The sequence below is a fragment of the Poecilia reticulata genome, chromosome 1, assembly GCF_904066995.2.
Source record: "Poecilia reticulata chromosome 1, P_reticulata-male-v2, whole genome shotgun sequence".
Classification (NCBI taxonomy): domain Eukaryota; kingdom Metazoa; phylum Chordata; class Actinopteri; order Cyprinodontiformes; family Poeciliidae; genus Poecilia; species Poecilia reticulata.
The window spans coordinates 5,415,528-5,425,025 of record NC_088830.1 but is presented as its reverse complement, the minus strand read 5'-3'; the positions used below and the strand labels follow the sequence as shown (position 1 = coordinate 5,425,025).

General features: G+C 42.4%; 1 long non-coding RNA gene across 1 annotated transcript; it reads right to left on the bottom strand.

Annotated features, from left to right (window-relative positions):
- Positions 1–900: 900 nt before the first annotated feature.
- On the bottom strand, positions 901–1,714 carry LOC145555203 (uncharacterized). The gene is made up of 2 exons (XR_014091297.1): positions 1,118–1,714; positions 901–1,012 (listed from the first exon to the last, which is right to left on the bottom strand). It is a non-coding gene; the product is annotated as an uncharacterized LOC145555203 (long non-coding RNA).
- Between the last annotated feature and the right edge of the window lie 7,784 nt (positions 1,715–9,498).

The window sequence follows — 9,498 nt, the reverse complement described above, 5'->3', positions numbered from 1 at the left end:
CACAGTCTGAAATCTCCACTGAAATGATCCAGTAGGCAGAGGTGGACCCTGGAGGCGGGTCCAGCGGTCGGCGCCGGTGTAGGGGGCAAAGAGCACTGGGGTTAGCACTGGGAAGCAGAGCCTCGGACAAAACACAGGGAGGCCTCCGCCTCCCTGAGCAGCGGGAGACTCTGGAGGTGGCGGAGGAGCAGAGGGAGACTCTCTCTCTTTCTCGATAGATAGATGGACGGACGGACGGATGGATGGATCTACAACTAGACACATATGAAGGACCAAAACCGACATAATAAGAAATAAAAAATAAATATGTAAACAAAAGAATAAATATATATCCGACACATATAAAAAAAACAACAAATATATAAAATAATAAAAGGTGGTTCAGAATTTATACTCAGAGGCACAGGTTTTTCTTCTATGAAAAAGAAATAAGATTATTGAAAATGTAATTTTGTTATTTAACAACGATGTGGTTACATGTAAAACACTTAAAACACTATAAATAAAAATGTGATAACATGCTAAACAGTTGAACTTTGTGAATAAAAATCTGATAACATGTTAAAACACTTGAACAACAAATACAGCTATTAATTCAACGCTGCCTACTAAAAAATTCAGTGAGGGCTTCTCTGACTCTTGCAGGTTGTACATCAGGTAAAGAACCTCCTTCTGCTAATCTTTCGAAGGGAAGGACAGGTGCAGATTCTAAGTAGGTCTCACTGTGCAATTCACAAATATTATGAAGTGTGCAACATGCACTGATGACAGTGTTGACGGCAGAGATCTCCACATCAAGCCGTTTGCTTAGACATCTCCATCGACTCTTGAGTTTGCCAAATGCACATTCTACAACCATCCTTGCTCTGCTGTGGCGCTCATTGAAGTAGCGTTGATCTGTTGTTAAAGTTCCGGTATCTGCATGTCCTTTCAACAACCATCTTCGAAGGGGGTAGGCTGGGTCACCTAGCAGCATTATTGGCACTCGAACACCCATTATCTCTTCAGTATTCTAAAATTTTACAGTAAACAAAAATATTTTTTTTTTTTTGAAAAAAATCAAAATTTTCTATCACTATAACTAACTTCTATTACTAACACAGTACCAAATACTTACTGGTGGGAAAAGATCCCCTTTCTCTGCCAGTGCATAAACGTGTGAATTTTTAAGGACCCTGGCATCATGAACGCTTCCTGGCCATCCACCATAAATGTTGGTAAAGCTGTTGGAAGACATTTTTTAGTTTAGAAACAAAATATTTTTAAAATTAGCAAATATCAATATTTATTACCAAAGACGATGATCCACTATTCCCTGTAGAATGACTGAGTGCCATCCCTTGCGGTTGAAATAATCACCGGGATTCTTCTCGGGAGCAACTATGGGGATATGGGTGCCATCGATCGCTCCTCCGCACTGCGGGAATCCCCATCTCTCTTTGAAGCCTGCGATCACCTCCTGCAGAGCAGCTCCGTGGGGCATTTTAATGTACTCCGGCATGAGTACATGACGAACTGCTTTGCAGAATTCGTGGACTATGGAACAGACGGTGGACCTCGCAATACCGAAGAGGTTGCTTATAGTGCGATAGCACGCACCTGTTGCAAGCCAATACAGTCCCACTGCAACCCTTTTTCCCACTGGTATGGGTTGCCGAAGATGTGTGGCTGCACGTGTGAGTGTCAAAGAGAGACGCTCACATATGTACAGAAATGTTTCTCTTGACACTCTAAAATTTTGGATGAAATTGATGTCATCAAAGCCAATTACTTCTGTTTCCCACCACTCCTGACTTCGAGTCCGAGCCCACACATTGCGCTGAACCGATGTAGCTGCCACTGCCCCACAAAATGCCATGGCCAAAATTCTGGCTCTCTTTCTTTTCGATCTTCTTAAGAGGAGTATGTTATTAAGATGCCTGCGGTTGGACAATAATTGGAAGATCGCTAAATATGTTCCATTTCCATCCATTTCCATGTTTTATGTTCGTCTCAGGTCGACCTTACGACAGATGCACTCAGGTTCAACGTATTTATTCTAACAAGAGAGGAAATTAAGTTGGTCACTTCACCAGCTTCTGCCCCTTCACATTAACCTTCCTATGGTGTTAGGGTCCCTACGGACCTGTTTTGAGTTTTAGCATGCATAAAAGTACTTCATACATTTGTTTTTTGCGTTGAAACTTTTTGACTTTGTCAGGGACTTCGATTTAAACAAAGTAAAATAAATTTATTTTTTTTTACTAAATTATAAAGTGCTCTGGTGAAAAAAATGACTTTTGTGGTGTTTGGGTCATTTGTGACCCGGTTAAAATTTTCGATTATAAAACAATAAAAAAATGCCAAAAATTAAATCATAAACACACAATCAACCAACAGCCTCTTCCTCCAACCACTTGAAGTTCATTTAGGGGCTTTTCTCTTTGACTTTTTGCGAGAACAAACAAAGGGAGACATTTCCAGGCTTGTCAAGCCATTTGAGTGTAGACGTGGTGACTTGCAGAGTACACATCTCCAATTCACAGGATGCAACAATGAGGAGAAGATTCACTGTAAATGAAGCTTTGGATCACATCTTTGCTGCAAATGAGGCAGAGGACACACAGGATTTTAGCGATGGAGATAAGTGACAAAAAGCCCATAATCATCCTGGACTACAACAAAAACAAAGGAGGAGTGGACAATCTGGACAAGCTGATTGCCACCTACACTTGCCAGCGAATGACCAGGAGATGGCCAATGGTTGTGTTTTACAACATCCTCAATGTGTCTGCATACAATGCATTTGTGTTGTGGACCCAAATTCACCAAGGGTGGAATTCAACCCAAAACACCAAGCGGAGAATGTTTCTTGAGGAGCTCGGGAATTCCCTTGTCAAGCCGCACATTGAGCAACGGGAACGGGTGCCCCGAGAGCCAGCTGCTGCAGACTTGGTCAGACAGCTGCAGTGGTCACCAAACACGCCATCCACATCCACAGCAACAAGAAGAGCATCAGCATCACCTTCCCCCTCAGCAGCCAGCCCTGCCTCAAGCACTCCATCCACAGCCACAATGCCAGTGAGACCACCTCGCTCAAAAAGAAAGAGGTGTCAGGTCTGCCCTAGCAATATGGACAGAAAAACCTACATAGTGTGCTTCACCTGCAACAAATATATCTGTAAAGAACACACTAAAAGTGTCACTTTTTGCAACACATGCATCTAAACACACACACACACACGCACACACACACACACACACACACACACACACACACACACACACACACACACACACACACACACACACACACACACACACAGGCATGTTCTTTGCACAGAGTATTTATAGAACAAGTACTTGATTTCTTTTGATGTGATTTTCTCAATTGGTTGTTTATTTGACCTTGCAAATCTTTGTTTTATTGTAATTTGTTATTATTTATGACTGTTCTGTTTTTCATATTGTTAAATATTGTATTAAAGTTCTATTGTGTGGGGAAAAAAAGACTTGTTTTTGCCCTTTTCTTGAAGTAAATATATACGGGTCCAAAATGACCCGAAACACCATAGATGTTGCTATATTTGATAATATTAAAATTAAAATCTTTTTTTTGTTGAACATTTAAGAAATGTGTTTTAATATCTCTCAGTTACACTCAGGTAACAGAACAACTGATTATTTTGTTGCCTTCTTCTCTTAAGGTTCATTTGACCACTTTTTAGACATTGAAAACGAGGGGTATTTTGTTAAAACAAAGGCCCAGGGGGCCACAAAAAAATATTAAAACCAATCTTTTCATGGATAAGGGAGCCCAACCAGCTAAACAAGAGTTAAGAAAAACATTGGATGATAAAAGATTGTTTTTAGGGCATTTTATGGCTGATTTAATACACGGGTCCAAAATGACCCGCTAACACTACAGATGGCAGGAGAAAGCTAACACCAGAGGAAGGTTAAATAAAATACATGGTTCCCGAGGAGCAGTTAAAATTTGTAAAATTCAAAATACACATTATAGGTTAAATACAAAACATCGCAATATTTGTCCATTACACCCGGTATATAAATACATTTGCTTAAAATACATTTTATAACTACAATACGTATAAATACATCACAGATCTGACCATAATACATACCGCAGTAAAAGACGGCAACAGAAAAAGGGGACGAGGCGTCACTTGGTTGCTATGGTTACGACAAACGGTCAACAGCAGTATAACATAATTAATGACCGGAGAAACAACTTTTTGACTAAACAGTGAATTTGAAGAGTGAATAAATTTTTTTTTTGATTCACTTCACATCACAGATATAGTCATTGCGCCCTCTACTGCGCATGCGGCACACTTTCAGGTCATTTGCCCGTTCACACTGCAGAACGCATACAGGTCGCATTTACTGGCAGTGTGAACGGCCCCGGCAAAAAAAATCGGAATTGGCAAAAAATCGGAATTGGGTCACTTCAGGCTGCAGTGTGAACGCACCCTGTGTCACGTTATTGCTCGGATTTTACGGCGCCACCTTAAGTCCCTGAACTTCACATTTTAACGGAAAAAAAGAGCAACCCGACTTGGATGTAACGAGTAACGCGACAGTTTTATAGAAATGTAGTGAAGTAGAAAGTACAGATACTTACTGTAAAATGTAGTGGAGTAAAAGTAGAAAGTATCCATTATTAAATCTACTTAAGTAAAGTACAGATACACGAAAATTGTACTTAAGTACAGTAACGAAGTTCGTTACTTCCCACCACTGCACAAAGTGAACATCAGATTTTTACTTTTGAAAAATTTGGCAACGGTAAATGTCTTGTATCTAATAAGGTAAGCATTATTTCGAAAGAGCTTATGTTTTATAAACTATAAAACTTGCTACTAATTTGGTTTTAAGAGATAAGCGTTTACTGGTAACGAACTGCAACGAAGTATAAATCGAGATTTTTACTTTTGTGTTGAATGTTTTATAAAATATTTAAAACTAATGACTAAAAGAATGAACTTTTCTACAAAATTCACCAACTACACAATTCTTAACAAGTATAAAATAAGTGGTATTTCAAAGAGCAGAATAAATCTTATATTTTTTGATCAATAAAATTTTTTTGTTGCTAATCTGTTAATCTGTTGCTAAGAGATGATAGCGTTTTCTGGTAACCAAGTTCCACAAAGTTCCACAAAATAAACATCTGATTTTCACTTTTGCAAAATTTGCCAACTGTAAATTTATTGTGTCTAACCAGATAAGTAGTATTTTGAAAGAGCTTATGTTTTATTAACAATATTACTTATTATTTGGTGTTAAGAGATAAGCGGGGATTTTTCTCGTAACGAACTGCCACGAAGTATAAATTGAGATTTTTACTTTTGTGTTGAATGTGTGTTTTGTAATATATTTTTCACTAATGACAAAAAGAATTAACTTTTCTGCAAAATTCACCAACTGCACAATTCCTGTTAAGGTAAAATAAGTTAAAAAAAAGTTTCAAAACAGCAGAAGAAATCTTATGTTTTTTGAGCAATAACAATATTTGTTGCTAACCTGTTGCTAAGAGATGGGTGTGTTTACTGGTAACCATTTGGTTACCAGTAAACACAAAGTGAACAACAGATTTTTACTTTTGAAAAATTTGGCAACGGTAAATGTCTTGTATCTAATAAGGTAAGCATTATTTCGAAAGAGCTTATGTTTTATAAACTATAAAACTTGCTACTAATTTGGTTTTAAGAGATAAGCGTTTTCTACTGGTAACGAACTGCAACGAAGTATAAATCGAGATTTTTACTTTTGTGTTGAATGTTTTATAAAATATTTAAAACTAATGACAAAGAGAATGAACTTTTCTACAAAATTCACCAACTACACAATTCTTAAGTATAAAATAAGTGATATTTCCAAAGAGCAGAAGAAATATGTTTTTTGATCAATAAGACGTTTTGTTGCTAGCCTGTTGCTAAGAGATGGGTGTGTTTACTGGTAACCAAGTGCTACGAATTAAACTTAAGACTTTTGTGTTGCGGAATAATGTATTTAGTGCCCACAGATTTTTTTTTTCATAGCGCCTGCTCACTGCGTGCTATTTTTACCCTTAGCAACAGTTGCCATGCTTCTGACAATGATGTCATCAGCATGACTTCAAATGATGTCTGTGTCATGAGGCCCTTCTGAGGATGACTTTATGATGTCATAAGAGTCCATGACATCACCAACTGATCAGTTAATTCTCTGATCAGTTACCACAAAACAGTTAACAGGTCAGCCAACGCAAGATTCATTTGGACGTTTTAGCTCAGCACAATAAAGATGAATGACGAAAGCCCACAGAGGGAAATGGATGTAAAGCCTAAGGTTTCCTTTTGGACGAAAGTGAAAAAAACATTTTCCAACAAAGTTCAACCAGGTCAAAGAAGCCCAGATTACAAAAAGAGATACTTTCTCAGTGAACTTCTGTGGGAAGTGATTGAAAAGGCTGCAGATGGACCAACTCTGCATCTTGTCAGACCAAACTTTGAGGATCAGCATAGTCAAATTTTGATTTTGCTTTTGAGAGAAACTGGAGATATAAATGTGGACATACTCTCGGAGGTGTCAGAAGAGCTTGGTGAAAGGATTTTCCACAGTATTGCGAGAGATGCATTCCACTTTGCCAATGAACTGCATTTAATTGCACTACTTGATTACCCAGAAGGACACCAAGTCATTGTGGAAAAATTCAAAAAGCACCTGGAGAATCCTGTTCCTCCAAAGAAAATGTTAACATCAACAAAAAGAAAGTTCAGAAAGACTTTTTTTCCTAACGAGGACTTGTACGCAGATGAAAACTGCTTGAGTGAGGATTATACTCAGGCAACCATGGACCCTGAACAATTTTTGAGGGACGCAAACAGAATGGGTTTCAGACGTGGAACAGAAGATGAAAGGAGGGTTATGGTGGAAAATATTGTTTGGAGATTGATTTACCAGTCTAGTAGCAGATCTAGCTGTGCGGATTACAAATTGAAGCACCTCAAACGTGTCCAGAGAAAGCTTGCTAGAAAAATCTGGAGAAAAGTCAAGCACATAGATTTTGTCTTTTATGATAAAATGGAAAAAAAAGTCTGCCAAGATATCTTGCAACTTCTCTGGGGCAATGAAGATATGGTTAGAGAGTTACTCTTCAAGATGATAAAAAGCAACAACCCAATAGTCATTTACAAGGTTGTGGAGTGCTTTATAAGAACCCTGGCACGACCGAGGAAAATTAATCTCCGAGACACCTTTCTTCATAAGGCATGGGGGCTCATCAAAAAGGCTGCATGTTGTGGATATGATTCAGACAAAGAAGAGAGGCAAGAACCCACCAAGAGTGGACCAAACGTGTTTAGTCCACGCTTAGCTGGGCCTCTAAATTTGGTCAACTCAGAGGCTGGTGCTGACTCGGAGGAGTCAGGACCGGTCTCTGAGTCAGGACCTGTCCCAGAGTTGGGACACATCTCAGAGTCAGGACTTGTCTCTGAGTCAGGGCCCGTCTCAGGGTCAGGACAGACATCTGAGACGAGACCTGCCTCAGAGTCAGGACAGACCTCTGAGATGGGACCTGCTTCAGAGTCAGTACAGACCTCTGCGACGGGACCTGCGTCAGAGTCAGGACAGACCTCTGCGACGGGACCTGCGTCAGAGTCAGGACCTGAGTCGGAGTCAGGACCTGTCTCAGAGTTAGGACCTGTCTCTGAGTCAGAACCTGCCTCAGAGTCAGGACAGACATCTGAGACGAGACCTGCCTCAGAGTCAGGACAGACCTCTGAGACGGGACCTGCCTCAGAGTCAGTACAGACCTCTGAGACGGGACCTGCCTCAGAGTCAGGACAGACCTCTGCGACGGTACCTGCGTCAGAGTCAGGACCTGTCTCAGAGTCAGGACCTGTCTCTGAGTCAGGACCTGCCTCGGTGTCAGGACAGACCTCTGAGACGGGACCTGCCTCAGAGTCAGGACCTGCCTCAGAGTTAGGTCCTGCCTCAGAGTTAGGGCCTGCCTCCGAGTCTGGACCTGTCTCCGAGTCAGGACTTGCCTCAGTGTCAGGACAGACCTCTGAGACAGGACCTGCCTCAGTGTCAGGACAGACCTCTGAGACGGGACCTGCCTCAGAGTTAGGGCCTGCCTCAGAGTCAGGACCTGTCTCAGAGTCTGGACCTGTCTCAGAGTCTGGACAGATGTCTGAGTCAGGACCTGTCTCAGAGTCAGGACCTGTCTCAGAGTCTGGACAGATGTCTGAGTCAGGACCTGTCTCTGAGTTAGGACCTGTCTCAGAGTCAGGACCTGCCTCGAGTCTGGACCTGCCTCAGAGTTAGGACCTGCCTCTGAGTCAAGACCTGTCTCAGAGTCTGGACTGATGTGTGAGTCAGGACCTGTCTCAGAGTCTGGACAGATGTCTGAGTCTGGACCTGTCTCTGAGTTAGGACCTGTCTCAGAGTCAGGACCTGCCTCGAGTCTGGACCTGTCTCAGAGTCTGGACAGATGTCTGAGTCTGGACCTGTCTCTGAGTTAGGACCTGTCTCAGAGTCAGGGCTTGCCTACGAGTCCGGACCTGTCTCAGAGTCTGGACCTGTCTCAGAGTTAGGACCTGTCTCAGAGTCAGGACCTGCCTCGAGTCTGGACCTGCCTCAGAGTCAGGACCTGCCTCGAGTCAAGACCTGTCTCAGAGTCTGGACTGATGTGTGAGTCAGGACCTTTCTCAGAGTCAGGACCTGTCTCAGAGTTTTGCCCAGCCTCCTGGTCAGGACCTGTCTCAGAGTCTGGACAGACGTTTGAGTCAGGACCTGTGTCAGAGTCAGGCCCTGTCTCAGAGTTAGGACCTGTCTCAGAGTTTGGACAGACGTCTGAGTCAGGACCTGCCTCAGAGTCAGGACCTGTCTCAGAATCAGGACCTGCCTCGAGTCTGGACAGATCTTCGAGTCAGTATCAGTTTCTGTGTCTGGACAGTTGTCTGAGTCAGGACCTGTCTCCGTCTCACGACAGACCTCTGGGTCCTCATGCCTAATTGGTGTTTTCAGGATTTTTTCTCACCAGCGGATGGACACCTTGTCAGAAGAGTCAAAACTGGATGCGTTTCCTCAGCAGAACTTCGCAACCTACCGGAGCGGATGATTATGGCCTGAAGAGTGCTTACAAGTTTTCAATCTGAGAATACCGGAAACTTTTAGTCATCCGCTGTTACAGTCAGAGCAATGTGGGTAGAGTGTACCGAAGAGTCAGAACGGGGGGCCGACAGAACGGTGGCGGACTGGGGGGGCTAGAAGGGTTTCGAAGAAGAACGAGAGAAGGTGGGGGGCTGACATATCGTTAGAGAGGTGGGGGGTGGGGAAAGCGAAGAAGGAGGGAACGAAGGAGAGACATCTACCTCACATCTACCTCAATGTAGAGGTAGATGTGAGGGGTCAAAGAGGGTGGGGGCGATCTAGCGTACCATTGAGAGCTGGGAGTGGGGTGGACGGACGGCGTATTGCAAGAAGGGGGAGGAGTTCTGGCTGTAGAAG